This window comes from Crinia signifera, chromosome 3, assembly GCF_055691185.1.
Source record: "Crinia signifera chromosome 3, ASM5569118v1, whole genome shotgun sequence".
Classification (NCBI taxonomy): Eukaryota; Metazoa; Chordata; class Amphibia; order Anura; family Myobatrachidae; genus Crinia; species Crinia signifera.
Window position 1 is genome coordinate 335,707,548 of NC_139219.1, and position 22,978 is coordinate 335,730,525.

Sequence of the window (22,978 nt, forward strand, 5' to 3'; positions counted from 1 at the left end):
TTTCCTCCCTCCCTCACCTGTGCACCTCTCACTCCCTCCTTCTCTCTGTCAGCCATACACCTCTCCTACCTACCTCACCTGTGTACCTCTCGCTCCCTCCTCTCTGTTAGTCATACACCTTTCCTCCCTCTCTCTCTCATTGCACCTCTGACTCCCTCCTATCTATACACTGCATAGATGGTACCTGGAACATCTGTCAGAACAGGGCCATCTGGGTTGCAGATTACATGCAGTCAGACATCTGAGCAGTGCTATATTGTACAGCGCAACCCGGCATCAGAATGAATGAAGCTGCCCCTGCTGTGCGGAGGCACAGTGCCAGCGGCTCATTTGAATTCTGGTCGCCCACGTTCCTCTGGTTAGCAGCCCCCATCACTGCTTTACAAGTTTCCAAGTGTAACGGTGTGCAGAAAAACAAGGGAGGGGACAGAGGAGGGGCTTGCCTCTGCGGCTGCAGCATGGCCAGCACACCGACCATTATGATTGATGGTGGTTGGAGCCTGAAGGCCAGCACCGGCTAGAGGGAGGCAGCAGCCCAGGCTCCTCAGATGTTCCTGGTTTTTGTGTGAGCCCAGGTGGCACTGCAGGTGAGGCCTCAGCCTTAGGCTGTATAATCCTGGCCGGACTTCTCCTGGACTGGCCACAATTTTGAAACACAAAAATATTTTGGGAGGAAAAAATGGCAGTCAGTGCAGAAGTGACGGTATGACATACCGGTGCATCCCTCCCCACTCCAAGCACTGCTCTGGGGGATAATGTGTTGTCATTGTCATCAAAAATTATTATAATAATGATATAATAATGACGATGATAATAATAATGATGATGATAATAATAATAATAATTAATAATAATACTGATGATGATTATTATTATAATTATTGTTATTATATAATAATTATCATCATCCATCAATTATTATTCTATCATTATATTTATATTATTATTACTATTGTTGTTATTATTATTATTATATCATCATTATTGTTGTTTCTTAATCATAATAATAATAATAATAATAATATAATGATATAATAATTATTGATTATGATTATGATAATGATACAATAATAATAATAATAATAATAATAATGATCATCAGTATTATTATTATTCTAAACAACAATAAAAATAATAAAGATGATATAATAATAATAATAATAATAATGATATAATAATAATAATAAGAAGAATAATATAATCATATTAATAATATTATTGATAATGATGATGATAATGATTATACTAATATTGATAATAATAATTATTAACTAATCATTATTAGTATGATGATGATGATGATGATGATGATAACAATGATAATACTTAAAAATAATACTATTATTATTAGAGACAGGATTATATGCAACATAAAATGCTTGAAATATGCAAGAAAAGTGTTAAAATATGCTACATTATTTAATGAAAAAAATGAATTTTTAACTTATTTATTTAAAATTCAGCATACAATTAGTTGCAAATAAACCTCAAAAATAGGCCCACAGCATCTGCAGATGTCTAGTGCTGTACACAGGATTTTTTTCTTCCTGGCTGCTACAGCAGACTGCAGCGTCCAAAGCTCTTCTTGCATCAACTACACGGACCCTCATCTCCAGCGCCGATGGATCAAATGTCAGCATAGCGTGTGAGGGTGGCGCAGTGGAAGGCTTCCTCCCTGCGCTGCATAAACACTGCGACCCGGCGTTTCCTCCGCACCGCGTGATGTCACAACGCTTCCGCCCGCCTCCTCTGCTGCAGAAGTCTGTCTCTTGGTGTAAAGTCCCAGGCCAGGGGCAGGCAAAGGTTCAGGAGCTTCGTAATGACATCCGCCCCGACTGACTTTTATCAACATGGATTGGCAGCCTAGAGCAGCGTCAGACGTAGTGCACATCCAAGGTTCCCCACACTGCGCACATTTTGCCCCAGCCTGCACACTCTACCACTACCTGGCCAGCAGCAGCAGGGCAAAGCAGTGCTGTGACTCGCGGGTGGGAAGAGGGCGGGGCCTAAAATATGCACCAATACTAGATTTTAGGTAAAATATGCAATAACCAGTGAGAATGGGCAAAATATGCAAATGCATATAATCCTGTATCTAATTATTATTATTATCTTCATCATCATCATCATATAATTATTATATTCATTATTAGTTTTTTTTATTTATCTTCATCATAATTATTATTTATTATTTTTATTATCATCATTATCATTATTATTATCATCATGCTTACTGTGACAACAATGTAATATATTGTGTAGGATTATGTGTGAGTGTGAGTGTGTGTGTGTGATCCACCCCAAAAGAAAAGCTTCGGCTCAGAGAACTACATTTCCCAGCAGCCCCTCCCCAGGGACCACTTGGAGGGAAGACTACAGCTTTGTCAGGTCAGCTGTAAATAAGTTCTGGACATTTAAATATCATCCTTAGTAATCAACGTCTGCGTTCAGTTTGATTTCCCAACATGCATTCAGTCAAAATGCCGTCATTTTCAAAATTCCCGATATTCATGGTCATTTGAAATGTCGACATGTCAAAAAGTCCCCAAGGTTTATTTGGGGGAGGTGTCTATGTCGACATAGGTCAGAATGGACAACAAATGTACCGCATTCCTTAGCTGCGCCAACATGCTTCTCTAACCATGTGTAAAGGCCCATACACACTTGAAGATTTTCATTTCAAAAGACTTTGCCAAAATCTGTGAGAGATATATCTTTCACCAAAGTAGTGCGTACACACTGAGTTATTTTCCCCAAAGAGCGAGAGATTTTCAGGAGGCGAAAGACTTTGCTGAAAATCTTTCATTATAAATGGGCTGGGTTTGAATTCCAAGGGTTCCATACAGATGGAGCCGGCCTCTTTCTTGCAGGGGCTGGCTATTCTATCGCCAGCGGCTGGCTCTCGCCAGGGGCGTGTGCGCACGAGGCGCTTGCGCGCGCCCCGTGGCTACAGAGTATCTCTGCCGCCTCCCCCGATGCCCCTCGCCGCCCAACCCGCAGCACCGCCGTCAAGGGACTGCCACCAATGTATATCTATTTAAATGCAAACTGCCCACCTATGTATTTATTTAAATGGCATGCGAGGACTAGATGGGGGACGCAACTTCCCCCCCCCCCCACCCCACCCCGGAGCGACTCGGTGGCAGACGTCACATCACCCGCCACCCCCGTGGAGTGATGCAGCAGTCCTCACCACATCACCCGCAGTCCTCTCTACCCCCCCCCAGTGGAGCCATGCAGCAATGACCACATCACCCGCCACCCCCTTCCCTCCCTCGGAGCGATGCGGCCGCGGCTGCATAATTCCCCCGTGGAGCAATGCGGCAGCCGCATCACCCCCCCCCACCCCAGTGGAGCGGATAGATATATATATATACATGCATTTAAATTAATAAATTGGTGGCAGTGGGCAGAAAATTATTCACATTGGTGGCCAGGGGGGTGGGGCAGCAGGCTGCACTATGTTGCCGGGGACCAGTGCTGTCTGCTCCTGTGTTGAGCAGCGCGGGGCGAGTCGCCGGGGAGCAGGGACAGCACCAGCAGCAGCCGGCCGGAGAGAAGATGATAGGAGCGGCGCGCTGCGGACCAGCCTGGTGAGTATGACAGGCGTGGGGGCGGGGGGAGGCAGCGGGGCGGTCCGCCGGGCTGAAAGTGGTTAATCTTTCAGCCCGACAGGCGTACACACATGGCGATGATGGATGACAAGCCATCCATCATCGCCACATCTGCTGGTAAAACCAGCAGATGAACCACTTTACTAGCGATGATGCGGGAGCGCGCATCATCGCTAGTCGGCAATCTCTAAAGCATACACACTCGCTCAAAACGGCTGTTTTGACCGATTTTCAGCTGAAAATCGTCAAGTGTGTATGGGCCTTAAAAGTCCTGACGGGTCATTTGGGTTCACTGTGGGATACCCAGGGAGCGCTACCCCGCAGTGATCCTGTCACGGATCACAGAGGAGGACACTACCTGTGTGAGAATTTGACTGTACCTGAGCAGAGGCGCGGAGTCTAACCGTGCCAGGGGTTTTCTGCCAGTGACCCCTCCAAGCGGGATTTGGGCTTTTGCGGCACCTGGCACCTCGGTCGCGGCCCTCTGCCCAGGCTTCTCGTACAGGTGCTGGTTACACTGGAAGTAGCAGTAGTCAGACAAGGGTTTAGCAGGTGCAGGTCACAGGTATAGCCGGGTCGGTAGCTAATAACAGATGGCTGGAGGTACACAGGGATTGAGCAGGTTCTTTGTCACAGGAATAGCCAGGTCAGTACCAGATATCAGGGAGCGTAGTGCAGACAAGGGTTTAGCAGGTGCAGGTCACAGGGATAGCCAGGTCGGTACCAGATATCAGGGAGCGTAGTGCAGACAAGGGTTTAGCAGGTGCAGGTCACAGGTATAGCCGGGTCGGTAGCTAATAACAGATGGCTGGAGGTACACAGGGATTGAGCAGGTTCTTTGTCACAGGAATAGCCAGGTCAGTACCAGATATCAGGGAGCGTAGTGCAGACAAGGGTTTAGCAGGTGCAGGTCACAGGGATAGCCAGGTCGGTACCAGATATCAGGGAGCGTAGTGCAGACAAGGGTTTAGCAGGTGCAGGTCACAGGTATAGCCGGGTCGGTCGCAAATAACAGATGGCTGGAGGTACACAAGCATTGAGCAGGTTCTTTGTCACAGGAATAGCCAGGTCGGTACCAGATATCAGGGAGCGTAGTGCAGACAAGGATTTAGCAGTTGCAGGTTACAGGGATAGCCAGGTCAGTACCAGATATCAGGGAGCGTAGTGCAGACAAGGTTTTAGCAGTTGCAGGTCACAGGAATAGCCAGGTCGGTAACAGTAAATCAGAAGGCTGGATACACACAGGTATAATGCTGGAATGGTGTGAGTACCTGAGACACTGGACACTGATAATACTATGCAGCACTGGATGACTTCAGGTATGAACTTGGAACCAACAAGCAGTGAACAGAGACTGATACCCCTTTCACACAGAAAATGAAATACCCGGGTGAAGCAGTTCCACCCTGGAATTTCATTAAATACACGGGTCCTTTTTCTGTGTGAAAGGGCACACCCGTGTTGTAAATCCCGTGTCTCCGACCCGGGAATTGACCAGGGTCGAGGACACGGGATTTCCGGGTAGAAATTTTCAACCCGGTAATTTGTTCTTCTGTGTGAAGGGGGGTCAGGCTGCTCCCGGCAAATTGACACGGCATTTGAAATGCCGTGTATTTGCCGGGATTTTCAGACTTTTCTGTCTGAAAGGGGTATGAATGAGCAAACTGAGAGTGGATCTCCCCAGGTACTGTGCAGATGGTGATTGCAGTCAGCGGGTTGGGATCATTTGGTCTATTGCATTATGGTCGAAAGTCAATAGGTCGAATCCATTAGGTCGACATGCTAAAAGGTCGACATGACTCTAGGTCGACATGGGAAAAGATCGACATGATTCTAGGTCGAAAGGTCATTAGTTCGACAGGTCATTAGTTCGACAAGGTCATTAGTTCGACATTGTCTATGTCGACATTCACAAGGTCGACATGGGGTTTTTCACTGTTTTTTTACCTGAATGTCAACACAGTCGACATGGACACAGTTTAAAGTGCACTGCATCCCCTCGCATCGCTCGCTGCGCTCGCTATGCGTCGGGCACGGTGCCTCGCTACGCTCGGCACACTATTTTATTCTCCCACCACGCCCTAGTGGATGGTAGGGCATGAAATACTGCCTGTCGGCACATGTTGGCTCAAAAAACAGTGAAAAACTCCATGTCGACCTTGTGAATGTCGACATAGACAATGTCGAACTAATGACCTTGTCGAACTAATGACCTGTCGAACTAATGACCTTTCGAACTAGAACCTTTTCCCATGTCGACCTAGAGTCATGTCGACCTTTTAGCATGTCGACCTAATGGATTCGACCTAATGACTGTCGACCATAATGCAGTAGACCAAATGACCGCATCCCCAGTCAGCTGTATAAGCAGGTAACACTGGTGTTTGCAGGATGAGCTTGGTGAACTAGTATTTGCAGGATTGATTACTTGCAGAGAAGTACTTAGCTGGAGTGCAGGGAATTACAGCAACTGACATTCTGGGCCAGATAACAGAATCTTTCACTTGACATGAGAGACAAGGAACAGCATGTAGCTCAGGGAAGTAACACCTTGCTTCTGGCACCAGTGGGAATTCTCACAGGGAGTATCACTCAGCTGTAGGTGTGTGATAGGCTGCTGAGATCAGCTGACAAGGTGATGTCAGAGTACCAGGTATTCACACAATATAACAGAGTGTGACAGATCCCAATTGAGCCATCAGGACTTTTACACATGGTGGTCCATCAACATTGAGGCAGCAAGGACTCCTACATTGCAACTTGGGACTTTCTATTTTTTGTTGTTATTATGTACAGTATAAGTTGCGCTGCTACTGTCGGTAACTGGGCGTTATGTATAAGCAGCGCTACTATTGTAGGCATGTGCAGGAGTACTCGGGCCTTTGTGGATTATAATGTGTGTCATAATATCATATGGGCATTATGGTGTGCGGCATATTGAGTGACGGGCATCATGATGTGTGGCATAATACATGATGGGCATTACTGTGTGTGGTATAACGTAATATGGGCATTACAATGTTATTAGTACTTTTATATGGCCACGCCCCTTCCCATGAAGCAATACACCTACATTTTGCCGCACTCGCCCTTCTTTAACTGTGGTGGTAGTGCAGTCACTAATTCCCTTTCTGGGACAGGGAGCAACAATCCCTAGTTACGGCACTGGTGCTGTGTAATGTGAATAAGACTGTGCTACTGGGGGCGTGGCTTGGCCTGGGACTTGAGCGGACGCTGGTGGGGAGAGCTCTGCTAAACATCCTGATAAAATATCCTGCCCCAGGGACCGCTGGCAAACCATCTTTACATTTTTGCTAACCAGAGCCTCTCCTGCACCTACTGTGCCGCACGCAGGTCTCCGGGTCGGCCTGTGGGGGGTCTTGACGGCTGCTAGGGCCTGCTGCACTCCGTGCTCCCTTTCTTCCGGACTCGGGCGCCATTTTGGACCCGCTTCTCCCCGCTCTGCAACTCCAGTCTGGTCCTGGCCCTGCCGCCGCACCAGCGTTATGCGCTTCAGAGGCGACGCTGACAGCTTCCCCTGCTGTGCTCTGTTCCTGGCATCAGGTGGTGAGTGCGACTGCCGAGTTGTGGGGTTGCATAGACGCACCTGCTGAGAGGCCGCCATCCCTGCTACAGCCTCACATACAGCCCATCACACGAGGGACCCCGGCACTATCTTGCCTAGGAGAGGCAGCTGTTTTCCCCTGCAATCCTCTGCCTGCTTGTCTACATGTTGGTGCCCACGCTGTGAGTGCTCCCTGCAGCCATCCAGGCTGACACAAGCCCCTCTAGATAGAACTTCTTCTGACCATAGGTAAATGTGCTTACAGCCAATTGTGTTTCTGCTGCAACTATCCTCGGTATACCTGGTGGTGTGCTAGCCGCCGCCATTGTCTATTAGGGCTCCTTTACAGCAGTCAGCTTGCTCTCCTTCAAATTTGGCACCCTGGCTGCACATAGTATCACCATGATTATGGAGGTCTCTTTTCACCAACTACTGCCGGCTATATCCGCTTCTGCTGACAGGCTTATTGCCAGATTGTCTGATGTGCAGGGGGGTGCCCTGATAAGTGTGATCCTGATGATGGGATGGCATGATCCTGCCACCTCTGCAGCACCTACATTTGGTACTACCTTGGATGGGTTACCCTGGATTATTATTATTATAATTTTATTTATAAGGCGCCACAAGTGTTTCGCAGCGCCGTACAAAGGAACAATACAGGGAGACAAAACTTGGCATAACATTGAATAAATAACAAAAATACAGTACAAATAAAGAGCGCCACAGATCAATACACATTACAGCTTGGATATAAGTAGTGAGGACTCAATCAGCATACAACTAGAGGCTTGAGGCCAATGATGGAGATGAGTATGCGGACGAAGATGGTCACTGAGTGTTGGAGTATAGGAGAGCTGTGAGTGACATGTGAAGAGAAGTGGGCTTTGACAACAGGAGGGAAGAGGGCCCTGCTCGGAGGAGCTTACAATCTAGTAGGAAGGGGAGACAGACAGATTACAAGAGGTGCAAGCGAGGGGGTGGTGGTTAGATAGCAGGATGTAAACAGGCAAGGGGTCGGAGAACCAGCTGGTTTATGCAGTGGAAGGGTACGCTTTGATTTATCCAGTTATGGGGATCCTTGGTACTTTATACCTGCGTGCTTAGATGAGACTGTTGTCCACCCAAAAATCCCTCTATTTCTCCTAATCTCAGCGGAACGATTCTGGATTTCGTGTTTTGACTCTCCTGGATATGGGTCTATCCAGCATCTATATGATGTTTTGTTATGCTATTGATCTTTGGAGCGGGACTGTCGCTATACCTACCTATCTGAAACATGTTGACACTTGGCCGGACTAAAAGTTAATGCTAAGATAGTGTGTAAATACTGTATTACACACTCTGACTAACCCTCATGTGACTGGTTTTCTATATCCTTTCTATTATATTTTGATTTTGTTAGGATATCCTCTTTTGAAATACATAACTAATTCCCAATGTCATTAATGTTACCCTATATTGCTTTGTGTCTCTGTTATTAGGTTCCTTTTATTAGACCCATGCGGGAGCGCTGGGCCACTATGGCTTAAATTTGAGGTCACTATACATTTAGTCCCAGTTTCCCTTGAGGGGGATAGGTGAAACTATTACTGTACTTTTATAGTCCTGTTGTTTCCCAAGGCCTGGCTGGACTAATTCATAGAACCGCCAATACATATACTATATGAGTCAATCTGGTGCTCCGATCTTTGCTCATTGCCCCTGTAGGTCCATTTTATAATTTATCCTTTAGATGGCTGCGTGGGTGGGTTCCTTTAGTTAGTTGGGGGGATGGGTGGGGAGGGAGGGAGGTATAGATTAGTTTATTTTGGTTAAAAGAGCTAAAATGGTGACAGTTATTTCCTGCTGTGCTATGAGTCTACACTTTAATTTGGCTTAAGACCACTGGTCTATTACCTTCTATTCAGATTATAGTTAGTGGGGATTAGGGTATAGTTTAGGGCTAGTATTTCCTTTTTTGGGAAGTGTTTTAAGGGATCCAAGTATACCTAGTGTTGGGTTAGGTCATACAGGGTGGGGGGTTTTGGGGCAGGTTTGTTTTGGGTGTAGGTTTCTTTTATTTATTTTTTATTTGGGTTGGTGGCTGGATCTATTTAATTTACTTTAACACTGTTTGGCTTTTGCAGCTAGCTATGGTATACATTTCAGTGACTCCTAGTATATGGGAGGGTATTGTCCGCATTCGTATATAGGTGAAATTTAATTCTACATAATATGCTCCCCTTTTGCATCTGTACCTGAGTGGCGCCTTAGGGTACTGATGTAATTCAAATAATGTTTCTAAACCTCCTGTGAGTGATACAATGATCCTTCTTCTCTATGTACACCTGTTTGACACTATTTTACTTGCTGACTGCTATACTGCTATCTGTATTGATTCAGCTGCCCACCTATGTACGTTTAGGGTGATTGTTACGCTATATAACTTGAAAATTCTCAATAAAAATGATTGAATAAAAAAAAAAAAAAGATTGTGCTACTGTGTGGTATAATGTGGAATGGGAGTTCTTGTGTGGCCACGCCCATTCCTTGTGAGACCATATTTCTTTCTTTCGGTGTGCGCTGTCCCTTTGTAAAGTATGGGAGGGCGCAAATTTATAGTTTGCAGGAGGGACCTGAACACCCTAGCACCGGCCCTGGTCAGGCCTACTCTTTTGCCGGGGCTGGGAGGGTCACCCTATTCCCAGGAGCCTCCCAGGTAATCCAGGAGAGTAGGTAACTATGGCCAATGGTGACATAGCAACATTCAACATTTTGATGTTCAACATTTTGATGTTGACCTTACCATTGCCTAGAGTTACATGTTGACAGTATGACTGTGTACCAGGAACAACAACATAAAGAAACTAAAGGGAATAACAGGTACGCAAACACATAATACATTCTGACTGTGTTCATTTATTTTTTTAGCCTAAATTATTCTACCCATGTCCAGCTCCTGTTCCTCCAAGCTGTGAGCACAATTATTTTATATATGGAAAAAAAGTTTTTTTTCTTCTTTGTGAACCCCTCCTGCATCCAACCGGCCGCCCATCCGCTCAACATCAGCCATCATTGGATGCAAGGTAATCATCCACATCTCCAGTCTCCTCCTTCTATAGTGTGTATAATGAAGGGACAGACATTTCTATTTCCTCCCATACCGTTGGCGTCATTCAATGGCCAAACTGCGGCTCTCCAGCTGCTGTGAAACGACACATCCCAGCACGCATTGCCACACTTTTAGTATACTGTAATATCAAAACTGTATCAAGGCATGCTCGGACTTGTAGTTTTACAAAAGCTGGAGAGACGCAGGTTGGCCAGGCCTGTAGTAGACCATGAGGGGTGGTTATTGGATGACCTGTATCTCATGGAGCTTCCTGGTGGTTACGTTTGGTGGAGTGATGGATGGGACGCTGGTTGGCCAGGCCTGCAGTAGACCATGAGTGGTGGTGGTGATGGTGGTTTTTGGATAAACTGTATCTCATGGAGCTTCCTGGTGGTTACGTTTGGTGGAGTGATGGATGGGACGCTGGTTGGCCAGGCCTGCAGTAGACCATGAGTGGTGGTGGTGGTGATGGTGGTTATTGGATAAACTGTATCTCATGGAGCTTCCTGGTGGTTACGTTTGGTGGAGTGATGGATGGGACACTGGTTGGAGGCTAACAGACGAAAAGCAAATAAAATGTGTTCTCTAATGTTTATGGAAAAACAATATGTAGTGTGTCCTCCGCCGCCATGTCACTCGCCATAACTGTCCCCTCAATGATACATTCAGGGGCAGTACTATGAAACTGGTGTCGCTATGTCAGACTGCTGTTATAGTTATGCCAAACTCCTGATCATAGGTTGGCAAATCCTGGGATCAGCAGGATCCTGGGATTTGGACCCAAAATTTGTGGGATTTCAATCCGAGATTGGAGTATCCTGTCCCGGGATTTTTGGATTAGACTGCACATGCGTCTGAGCACCCAACCCTGGTGTGAGGCCTGCGTAGCATGACCTCTGACTTTACACTGTGCAGGACGCATCACCACTCATGGCCACAAGTCCCGCTCTGCTGCTGCCACCAACACCCGCCCAAAGGCGCCAGGCACCCCGCACCACTGCTGTCTGCCCTGCTCCTGACCATGTAAGTCTGTGGGGCGGCTGGTGTGGAATCCGGGGTTGGAATCTGTAGTCGGCACTGTTCTAATAATCCCAATGGGAAATTCAAGGCCGCAAACCTTGGTGACATAACTTGGTGACATAACTGGAGCTGTTAGTAGTGCAGGTGTAATGTGTGTAATAGGGAAGTAAAGATGGTACATGTGGTGCAGATTTCCTTCATGTGGTTGGATAGTTACCAGTGGCCTAACAATAGCCCCGCAGACCCCACGGCAGGAGGGAGGCACTGAGTAAAGTGTGGGCACCGGGGGTCATGGGAGCTATCGTTCCACTGTTGCCTACCTTACCCCCATTGCAGCTTGTCATCGACACTGCCACCTCTGTAACCGGGACATGCAGATCTATTTGTCTGTGGTCCCATCGCTTCTCCTGGCTCGGCTTCTGTCCTGCTGCTATTAAAATCTTCCTCACAAAATGTCCGCCCTCTTGCAGCAGACCATTTTTTATATGATAAAGGAGCCGCCTTTGAGGTTACTTAATTTAGTTGTGAGGGAGGTGAGCTTCCATTGGAACAGTGTAAGAACAGCACCTTAACTTGGCTCCTCCTATTTGAGTTTTGAACTGCACTGCAACCTCCCCCCCGCCCTGGATCCGCCACTGGATACGCCAAGTTGAGGGAGGTGCCTGACCTGAATCAGGGTTGGGTCAAAGTATTTTGACCTTTACCATATGGAACATTTGTATAGGTTGACCTTTTTCATTTATCGACATTGGACATTTTAGTGTCAACTTAGTCACTGCCGACCTATCATCCAGTTACCCTTTGACAGACAGCACTGTAGGGAAGGGATACGGTTGCTAGGTTGACACTATTGAAGGTCGACATACACAAAGTCAACAGATAAAATCAATTGACATGGCTAAGGTCGACAGGGTCGGAGGGTTGACACAAGCATTAGGTGGACATGAGTTTTTTGCGTTTTGTTTTTAGCCGACATGTGCCGACAGGGGGCATATCCTACTCTACCATCCAGTACGGCGTGACTAGAATAGAGCGCTGAGCGCAGCACACGGATACGGTGTTTATGTCAGAATCTGCCACAAAAACATGAAAAACTCATGTCGACATTTTGACTGTCGATCTCCCCATTGTCAATTCTTATGGCGACCTGCCGACCCTGTTGACCTATTTCATGTGTCGGCGTTCATAGTGCCCACGTCGGTAGGGGAAGCCCGCAGTGACTAACACTACATGTGACATACTGTATATGGCAGTAACTCAGACGCCTGGGACACAGTCACATCTGCCCCAAAGCTGCGTTTGTCCCCAGGGTTTGTGTGAGGTGACAATTACTGACTGAACAGTGACGTCATCGGCTCAAATAAAACATCAGTAAAATAATAATAATAATAAAAGTCACCTTCCCATACCGGGAGTCGAACCCGGGCCGCCTGGGTGAAAACCAGGAATCCTAACCGCTAGACCATATGGGAGCTGATGCTGAGGGCTGTGTAGTAACAGGGATCTGAAGACACAGGGGGCGGGCTCCCTCGCTGTACCGTAATTATCCTAATCTGGGCTGCTGACAGGGGGGAGCCAGGGGTGGCACAGCATCCCCCCACCAGCACAAATCCCCCCACCCGGTGCCGGCGGCCAGACGCACACAATACACAGTGCAGCCTGCAATGCGCCATGCCTAGGATACAGAGGGGCTCGGTGCTCTGCAGACTGCACTGTGCAGTGAGGGCTACGAGCCCCAAGGGCCGGAGGGAGAAGATGGCCGCCGACACCACCGCTGGTAATTGGGGGGGGGGGGGCATGATGCCGGCGCGCGTGAGTGGGGGTGCGTGCCGGCGCGCGTGAGGGGGGGTGCCGCTGGGGGCCCGGGCTAAAGGTCAGTCCCGGGCCCCAACATTACTAGTGGCGGCCTTAACCCTAATAGAGGCTCCATAGTGTTATCCACATGTAGCAACAATGTTATGTGTTATTGTCATCGGAGGATACAAACAGGAAGAGAGACGCGTCCGCTGCTGATCTGTGGTGATGTCACGTGTAGTAATTAGCATCTCGGGAAATACAAAATAAAACTCCTTCGAGCCGGAATTGAACCAGCGACCTAAGGATCTCTGTGTCGTACCCACTACAGTCCTCCGCTCTACCAGCTGAGCTATCGAAGGATCCCACAGGCAGCATCTCTGTCACAGGGTGACTATATACAGTGACACAAAGTGTAACACAACTATTACCAGCAACACAAAGAGCAAACAGGGGATGTAATCCGTGTACACATCACAGTGACAGGAACACGGAGCTCGCCCCCTGCTTACACCACTACAGGGTTGTATACAGGAATACAGCGATGCACAATATATAGTATATACCGTATACATTGTGTATTATGGTGAGGCTGGGATTGTGGTGTGAGAGGGGTGTAAGTGTATACTGTAGCCACAGCTGTGACCACACATAATAATCCTATATATATATATATATACATGTATCAGCGTGCTGTCATTTCCCACCATGTGATCACTATTGGTAGATCAGGCTGTGTATATACAGCAGCAAATATACTGATCTGAGATCCCGGCCCTGAGATCCCAGGTCCTAGAGATCACAGATTGCACCAGTTACACAGGTTGTAGTCGTGGCCGAGTGGTTAAGGCGATGGACTAGAAATCCATTGGGGTCTCCCCGCGCAGGTTCAAATCCTGCCGACTACGTCGCAATATTTTATTTTTTGTTTAGATGACAGAAAACCTGCACCAGAGACAATTATTGGGATTATGTCGACAGTCAAAATGTTAATTAAACAAGACCCAATTATAGGGACATTGGTACCCGAAAAACCAGTCTTCATATACAGAAAGTCAGCTTCATTAAAAAGTCACTTAGTGAAAAGCACTATAGAAGAAGTACCACGCCATAGTATTCGGACTAAAGGCTTTCACCGATGTGGTGATTGCCTAATGTGCAAAACCGTTAAAGGCACGATTAAGAAAATCCCAGATTTTATAGTACAAGGAAAGTCTTTTAAAATTAATGAATTTATTACGTGTCAGTCAAAATATGTAATTTATTTAATGCAATGTTCGTGCAATTTATTTTATGTTGGAAGAACAAGTCGACCACTCAAAGTTCGCCTTGCGGAACATATCTATAATATCCGCAAAGGATTAGTAACCCATACTCTTTCTAACCATTTTAAAAATTGCCATAACTCAAGAGAATGTTTTATTACAAATTTTTGGGGTATCCAATTAATCTCCCCCAAATGGCGCACAAGAGACATTGATAAGCGCCTGGCGCAGAATGAAATGAGATGGATTCACCGTTTGAACACCCTTGTTCCCAAGGGTTTAAACGGTGATTTTGAATTGAAACATTTTTTATCATAATCGAACATTGCTTTTTTAAATATGCTATAGTTTTTTATATATATTTTTTAAATATGCTGTCTTTTAACATCTTTTTATCATGACCATCTCTCCTATAATATATATATATATTTATTAATTATTATACTGTGACCGCTACTCTATAATATGTTTTTTTGATTAGTACCAATTTTATCTTTCTTCTTATACCTATTTAATCACTTGTCACTTTTTAAACTATGCATTGTTGATCACTATGTTCTTTAAAAAAAGATCACTCGTTTGTATTATTAACCAGTACAAATTTGTATTCCGATGCCTGTTTTGTAAGTGGACAAACTATGATAAAATTGATAGTATCACTTCCCATTTGTTGACACGCAAGACAGCGGCGCATTGGAACGCACCGCCATCTTGCTAGGAATTCCGAATACATATACAAATGTATTCAAAGCCGGAAGCTGTCATTCGATCCTCTGCCTGTCACATAATGAGGCGGTGAGGATTACTGAAGCGCTGTGGAACGCACGAATACGTCATTTCCGGGAAAAACACGGAAATGACGATCGTGGTTAATCAGTCCCCGCTACTATTTAAACTGTCTGTTGGTAAAGCTAGGCACGCTACTGACGAAGGATCCCAAGATCCGAAACGCGTTTGGCGTGCCTTGCCACAGAGACTCTGATCCCCCGTTTGGACCCCAGGAACATTGGTCGCATTTGGACGGCGCCCCCCAGTTCCGGAACTGGATCGCCTGCACCATTGGACAATTGTGTTCCTGCTGTGCCCCGGGTTTTAACTGATTGCCTTATTATTCCTCCAGAAATTGTAAGTGCAAATTCATAATAAAACTTGCTGTTTTAAAACGTTATGCTCTATTTGCACTTTTCTTTCTCTTACATATATGGAGGATACAAGCATCTTGGACTAATTGCCACTCAGGATTGAAATTGACTGATTTGGTGACTTTATACTAAGGAGAACCTTTTTAGCGCTTAAAATCAATCTACATTCTTGCCTTGTGTGACAGTCAAAATGTCGACATGGGCTTTTTCACATTTTTTTGTCCTGAATGTCATCACAGTCAACATGGACACTGAAACATAGCACTGTAGCAGTCACCCTCTGTCAGCCATACATCTCTCCTCCCTCCCTCACCTGTGTACCTCTCACTCCCTCCTTCCCTCTGTCAGCCATACACCTCTCCTCCCTCCCTCACCTGTGTACCTCTCACTCCCTCCTTCCCTCTGTCAGCCATACACCTCTCCTCCCTCCCTCACCTGTGTACCTCTCACTCCCTCCTTCCCTCTGTCAGCCATACATCTCTCCTCCATCCCTCACCTGTGTACCTCTCACTCCCTCCTTCCCTCTGTCAGCCATACACCTCTCCTCCCTCCCTCACCTGTGTACCTCTCACTCCCTCCTTCCCTCTGTCAGCCATACACCTCTCCTCCCTCACCTGTGTACCTCTCACTCCCTCCTTCCCTCTATCAGCCATACACCTCTCCTCCCTCCCTCGCCTGTGTACCTCTCACTCCCTCCTTCCCTCTGTCAGCCATACACCTCTCCTCCCTCCCTCACCTGTGTACCTCTCACTCCCTCCTTCCCTCTGTCAGCCATACACCTCTCCTCCCTCCCTCACCTGTGTACCTCTCACTCCCTCCTTCCCTCTGTCAGCCATACATCTCTCCTCCATCCCTCGCCTGTGTACCTCTCACTCCCTCCTTCTCTCTGTCAACCATACACCTCTCCTACCTACCTCACCTGTGTACCCCTCACTCCCTCCTTCCCTCTGTCAGCCATACACCTCTCCTCCCTCCCTCACCTGTGTACCTCTCACTCCCTCCCTCCCTCTGTCAGCCATACACCTCTCCTACCTACCTCACCTGTGTACCTCTCACTCCCTCCTTCCCTCTGTCAACCATACACCTCTCCTACCTACCTCACCTGTGTACCCCTCACTCCCTCCTTCCCTCTGTCAGCCATACACCTCTCCTCCCTCCCTCACCTGTGTACCTCTCACTCCCTCCTTCCCTCTGTCAGCCATCCACCTTTCCTCCCTACCTCACCTGTGTACCTCTCACTCCCTCCTTCCCTCTGTCAGCCATACACCTTTCCTCCCTCCCTCACCTGCGTACCTCTCACTCCCTCCCTCTGTCAGCCATACACCTCTCCTCCCTCCCTCACCTGTGTACCTCTCACTCCCTCCTTCCCTCTGTCAGCCATACACCTTTCCTCCCTCCCTCACCTGTGTACCTCTCACTCCTTCCCTCTGTCAGCCATACACCTCTCCTCCCTCCCTCACCTGTGTACCTCTCACTCCCTCCCTCTGTCAGCCATACACCTCTCCTCCCTCCCTCACCTGTGTACCTCTCACTCCCTCCTTCCCTCTGTCAGCCATACACCTTTCCTCCCTCCCTTTCCTGTGTACCTCTCACTCCCTCCTTCCCTCTGTCAGCCATACACCTTTCCTCCCTCCCTCGCCTGTGTACCTCTCACTCCCTCCTTCCCTCTGTCAGCCATACATCTCTGCTCCCTCCCGCACCTGTGTACCTCTCACTCTCTACTTCCCTCTGTCAGCCATACACCTCTCCTCCCTCCCTCACCTGTGTACCTCTCAATCTCTCCTTCCCTCTATCAGCCATACACCTCTCCTCCCTCCCTCACCTGTGTACCTCTCACTCCCTCCTTCCCTCTGTCAGCCATACACCTCTCCTCCCTCCCTCACCTGTGTACCTCTCACTCCCTCCTTCCCTCTGTCAGCCATACACCTCTCCTCCCTCCCTCACCTGTGTACCTCTCACTCCCTCCTTCCCTCTGTCAGCCATACACCTCTCCTACCTACCTCACCTGTGTACCTCTCACTCCCTCCTTCCCTCTGTCAGCCATACACCTCTCCTCCCTCCCTCACCTGTGTACCTCTCACTCTCTCCTTCCCTCTGTCAGCCATACACCTCTCCTCCCTCCCTCACCTGTGTACCTCTCACTCCCTCCTTCCCTCTGTTAGCCATACACCTCTCCTCCCTCCCTCACCTGTGTACCTCTCACTCCCTCCGTCCCTCTGTCAGCCATACACCTCTCCTCCCTCCCTTGCCTGTGTACCTCTCACTCCCTCCTTCCCTCTGTCAGCCATACACCTCTCCTCCCTCCCTCACCTGTGTACCTCTCACTCTCTCCTTCCCTCTGTCAGCCATACACCTCTCCTCCCTCCCTCACCTGTGTACCTCTCACTCCCTCCTTCCCTCTGTTAGCCATACACCTCTCCTCCCTCCCTCACCTGTGTACCTCTCACTCTCTCCTTCCCTCTGTCAGCCATACACCTCTCCTCCCTCCCTCACCTGTGTACCTCTCACTCTCTCCTTCCCTCTGTCAGCCATACACCTCTCCTACCTACCTCACCTGTGTACCTCTCACTCCCTCCTTCCCTCTGTTAGCCATACACCTCTCCTCCCTCCCTCACCTGTGTACCTCTCACTCCCTCCGTCCCTCTGTCAGCCATACACCTTTCCTCCCTCCCTCACCTGTGTACCTCTCACTCCCTCCTTCCCTCTGTCAGCCATACACCTCTCCTCCCTCCCTCACCTGTGTACCTCTCACTCCCTCCTTCCCTCTGTCAGCCATACACCTCTCCTCCCTCCCTCACCTGTGTACCTCTCACACTCTCCTTCCCTCTGTCAGCCATACACCTCTCCTCCCTCCCTCACCTGTGTACCTCTCACTCCCTCCTTCCCTCTGTCAGCCATATACCTCTCCTCCCTCCCTTGCCTGTGTACCTCTCACTCCCTCCTTCCCTCTGTCAGCCATACACCTCTCCTCCCTCCCTCACCTGTGTACCTCTCACTCCCTCCTTCCCTCTGTCAGCCATACACCTCTCCTCCCTCCCTCACCTGTGTACCTCTCACTCTCTCCTTCCCTCTGTCAGCCATACACCTCTCCTCCCTCCCTCACCTGTGTACCTCTCACTCCCTCCTTCCCTCTGTCAGCCATACACCTCTCCTCCCTCCCTCACCTGTGTACCTCTCACTCTCTCCTTCCCTCTGTCAGCCATACACCTCTCCTCCCTCCCTCACCTGTGTACCTCTCACTCTCTCCTTCCCTCTGTCAGCCATACATCTCTCCTCCCTCCCTCACCTGTGTACCTCTCACTCCCTCCTTCCCTCTGTCAGCCATACACCTCTCCTCCCTCCCTCACCTGTGTACCTCTCACTCCCTCCTTCCCTCTGTCAGCCATACACCTCTCCTCCCTCCCTCACCTGTGTACCTCTCACTCCCTCCTTCCCTCTGTCAGCCATACATCTCTCCTCCATCCCTCGCCTGTGTACCTCTCACTCTCTCATTCCCTCTGTCAGCCATACATCTCTCCTCCCTCCCTCACCTGTGTACCTCTCACTCCCTCCTTCCCTCTGTCAGCCATACACCTCTCCTCCCTCCCTCACCTGTGTACCTCTCACTCCCTCCTTCCCTCTGTCAGCCATACACCTCTCCTCCCTCACCTGTGTACCTCTCACTCCCTCCTTCCCTCTATCAGCCATACACCTCTCCTCCCTCCCTCGCCTGTGTACCTCTCACTCCCTCCTTCTCTCTGTCAGCCATACACCTCTCCTCCCTCCCTCGCCTGTGTACCTCTCACTCCCTCCTTCCCTCTGTCAGCCATACACCTCTCCTCCCTCCCTCACCTGTGTACCTCTCACTCCCTCCTTCCCTCTGTCAGCCATACACCTCTCCTCCCTCCCTCACCTGTGTACCTCTCACTCCCTCCTTCCCTCTGTCAGCCATACATCTCTCCTCCATCCCTCGCCTGTGTACCTCTCACTCCCTCCTTCTCTCTGTCAACCATACACCTCTCCTACCTACCTCACCTGTGTACCCCTCACTCCCTCCTTCCCTCTGTCAGCCATACACCTCTCCTCCCTCCCTCACCTGTGTACCTCTCACTCCCTCCCTCCCTCTGTCAGCCATACACCTCTCCTACCTACCTCACCTGTGTACCTCTCACTCCCTCCTTCCCTCTGTCAGCCATACATCTCTCCTCCATCCCTCGCCTGTGTACCTCTCACTGCCTCCTTCTCTCTGTCAACCATACACCTCTCCTCCCTCCCTCACCTGTGTACCTCTCACTCCCTCCTTCCCTCTGTCAGCCATACACCTCTCCTCCCTCCCTCACCTGTGTACCTCTCACTCCCTCCCTCCCTCTGTCAGCCATACACCTCTCCTACCTACCTCACCTGTGTACCTCTCACTCCCTCCTTCCCTCTGTCAACCATACACCTCTCCTACCTACCTCACCTGTGTACCCCTCACTCCCTCCTTCCCTCTGTCAGCCATACACCTCTCCTCCCTCCCTCACCTGTGTACCTCTCACTCCCTCCTTCCCTCTGTCAGCCATCCACCTTTCCTCCCTACCTCACCTGTGTACCTCTCACTCCCTCCTTCCCTCTGTCAGCCATACACCTTTCCTCCCTCCCTCACCTGCGTACCTCTCACTCCCTCCCTCTGTCAGCCATACACCTCTCCTCCCTCCCTCACCTGTGTACCTCTCACTCCCTCCTTCCCTCTGTCAGCCATACACCTTTCCTCCCTCCCTCACCTGTGTACCTCTCACTCCTTCCCTCTGTCAGCCATACACCTCTCCTCCCTCCCTCACCTGTGTACCTCTCACTCCCTCCCTCTGTCAGCCATACACCTCTCCTCCCTCCCTCACCTGTGTACCTCTCACTCCCTCCTTCCCTCTGTCAGCCATACACCTTTCCTCCCTCCCTTTCCTGTGTACCTCTCACTCCCTCCTTCCCTCTGTCAGCCATACACCTTTCCTCCCTCCCTCGCCTGTGTACCTCTCACTCCCTCCTTCCCTCTGTCAGCCATACATCTCTGCTCCCTCCCGCACCTGTGTACCTCTCACTCTCTACTTCCCTCTGTCAGCCATACACCTCTCCTCCCTCCCTCACCTGTGTACCTCTCAATCTCTCCTTCCCTCTATCAGCCATACACCTCTCCTCCCTCCCTCACCTGTGTACCTCTCACTCCCTCCTTCCCTCTGTCAGCCATACACCTCTCCTCCCTCCCTCACCTGTGTACCTCTCACTCCCTCCTTCCCTCTGTCAGCCATACACCTCTCCTCCCTCCCTCACCTGTGTACCTCTCACTCCCTCCTTCCCTCTGTCAGCCATACACCTCTCCTACCTACCTCACCTGTGTACCTCTCACTCCCTCCTTCCCTCTGTCAGCCATACACCTCTCCTCCCTCCCTCACCTGTGTACCTCTCACTCTCTCCTTCCCTCTGTCAGCCATACACCTCTCCTCCCTCCCTCACCTGTGTACCTCTCACTCCCTCCTTCCTCTGTCAGCCATACACCTCTCCTCCCTCCCTCACCTGTGTACCTCTCACTCCCTCCTTCCCTCTGTTAGCCATACACCTCTCCTCCCTCCCTCACCTGTGTACCTCTCACTCCCTCCGTCCCTCTGTCAGCCATACACTCTCCTCCCTCCCTTGCCTGTGTACCTCTCACTCCCTCCTTCCCTCTGTCAGCCATACACCTCTCCTCCCTCCCTCACCTGTGTACCTCTCACTCTCTCCTTCCCTCTGTCAGCCATACACCTCTCCTCCCTCCCTCACCTGTGTACCTCTCACTCCCTCCTTCCCTCTGTTAGCCATACACCTCTCCTCCCTCCCTCACCTGTGTACCTCTCACTCTCTCCTTCCCTCTGTCAGCCATACACCTCTCCTCCCTCCCTCACCTGTGTACCTCTCACTCTCTCCTTCCCTCTGTCAGCCATACACCTCTCCTACCTACCTCACCTGTGTACCTCTCACTCCCTCCTTCCCTCTGTTAGCCATACACCTCTCCTCCCTCCCTCACCTGTGTACCTCTCACTCCCTCCGTCCCTCTGTCAGCCATACACCTTTCCTCCCTCCCTCACCTGTGTACCTCTCACTCCCTCCTTCCCTCTGTCAGCCATACACCTCTCCTCCCTCCCTCACCTGTGTACCTCTCACTCCCTCCTTCCCTCTGTCAGCCATACACCTCTCCTCCCTCCCTCACCTGTGTACCTCTCACACTCTCCTTCCCTCTGTCAGCCATACACCTCTCCTCCCTCCCTCACCTGTGTACCTCTCACTCCCTCCTTCCCTCTGTCAGCCATATACCTCTCCTCCCTCCCTTGCCTGTGTACCTCTCACTCCCTCCTTCCCTCTGTCAGCCATACACCTCTCCTCCCTCCCTCACCTGTGTACCTCTCACTCCTCCTTCCCTCTGTCAGCCATACACCTCTCCTCCCTCCCTCACCTGTGTACCTCTCACTCTCTCCTTCCCTCTGTCAGCCATACACCTCTCCTCCCTCCCTCACCTGTGTACCTCTCACTCCCTCCTTCCCTCTGTCAGCCATACACCTCTCCTCCCTCCCTCACCTGTGTACCTCTCACTCTCTCCTTCCCTCTGTCAGCCATACACCTCTCCTCCCTCCCTCACCTGTGTACCTCTCACTCTCTCCTTCCCTCTGTCAGCCATACACCTCTCCTCCCTCCCTCACCTGTGTACCTCTCACTCCCTCCTTCCCTCTGTTAGCCATACACCTCTCCTCCCTCCCTCACCTGTGTACCTCTCACTCTCTCCTTCCCTCTGTCAGCCATACACCTCTCCTCCCTCCCTCACCTGTGTACCTCTCACTCTCTCCTTCCCTCTGTCAGCCATACACCTCTCCTACCTACCTCACCTGTGTACCTCTCACTCCCTCCTTCCCTCTGTTAGCCATACACCTCTCCTCCCTCCCTCACCCTGTGTACCTCTCACTCCCTCCGTCCCTCTGTCAGCCATACACCTTTCCTCCCTCCCTCACCTGTGTACCTCTCACTCCCTCCTTCCCTCTGTCAGCCATACACCTCTCCTCCCTCCCTCACCTGTGTACCTCTCACTCCCTCCTTCCCTCTGTCAGCCATACACCTCTCCTCCCTCCCCTCACCTGTGTACCTCTCACACTCTCCTTCCCTCTGTCAGCCATACACCTCTCCTCCCTCCCTCACCTGTGTACCTCTCACTCCCTCCTTCTCTCTGTCAGCCATACACCTCTCCTCCCTCCCTCACCTGTGTACCTCTCACTCCCTCCTTCCCTCTGTCAGCCATACACCTCTCCTCCCTCCCTCACCTGTGTACCTCTCACTCTCTCCTTCCCTCTGTCAGCCATACACCTCTCCTACCTACCTCACCTGTGTACCTCTCACTCCCTCCTTCCCTCTGTCAGCCATACACCTCTCCTCCCTCCCTCACCTGTGTACCTCTCACTCTCTCCTTCCCTCTGTCAGCCATACACCTCTCCTCCCTCCCTCACCTGTGTACC

At 49.9% G+C, this 22,978-nt stretch overlaps 3 non-coding genes across 3 annotated transcripts; 1 reads left to right on the forward strand and 2 right to left on the reverse strand.

Annotated features, from left to right (window-relative positions):
* Nucleotides 1-12,690: 12,690 nt before the first annotated feature.
* TRNAE-UUC (transfer RNA glutamic acid (anticodon UUC)) lies at nucleotides 12,691-12,762 on the reverse strand. Its single transcript has one exon. It is a non-coding gene; the product is annotated as a tRNA-Glu (tRNA).
* Nucleotides 12,763-13,357: 595 nt separating this feature from the next.
* TRNAY-GUA (transfer RNA tyrosine (anticodon GUA)) lies at nucleotides 13,358-13,446 on the reverse strand. The gene is given in 2 exon segments: nucleotides 13,358-13,393; nucleotides 13,410-13,446. It is a non-coding gene; the product is annotated as a tRNA-Tyr (tRNA).
* Nucleotides 13,447-13,910: 464 nt separating this feature from the next.
* TRNAS-AGA (transfer RNA serine (anticodon AGA)) lies at nucleotides 13,911-13,992 on the forward strand. Its single transcript has one exon. It is a non-coding gene; the product is annotated as a tRNA-Ser (tRNA).
* Nucleotides 13,993-22,978: the final 8,986 nt, after the last annotated feature.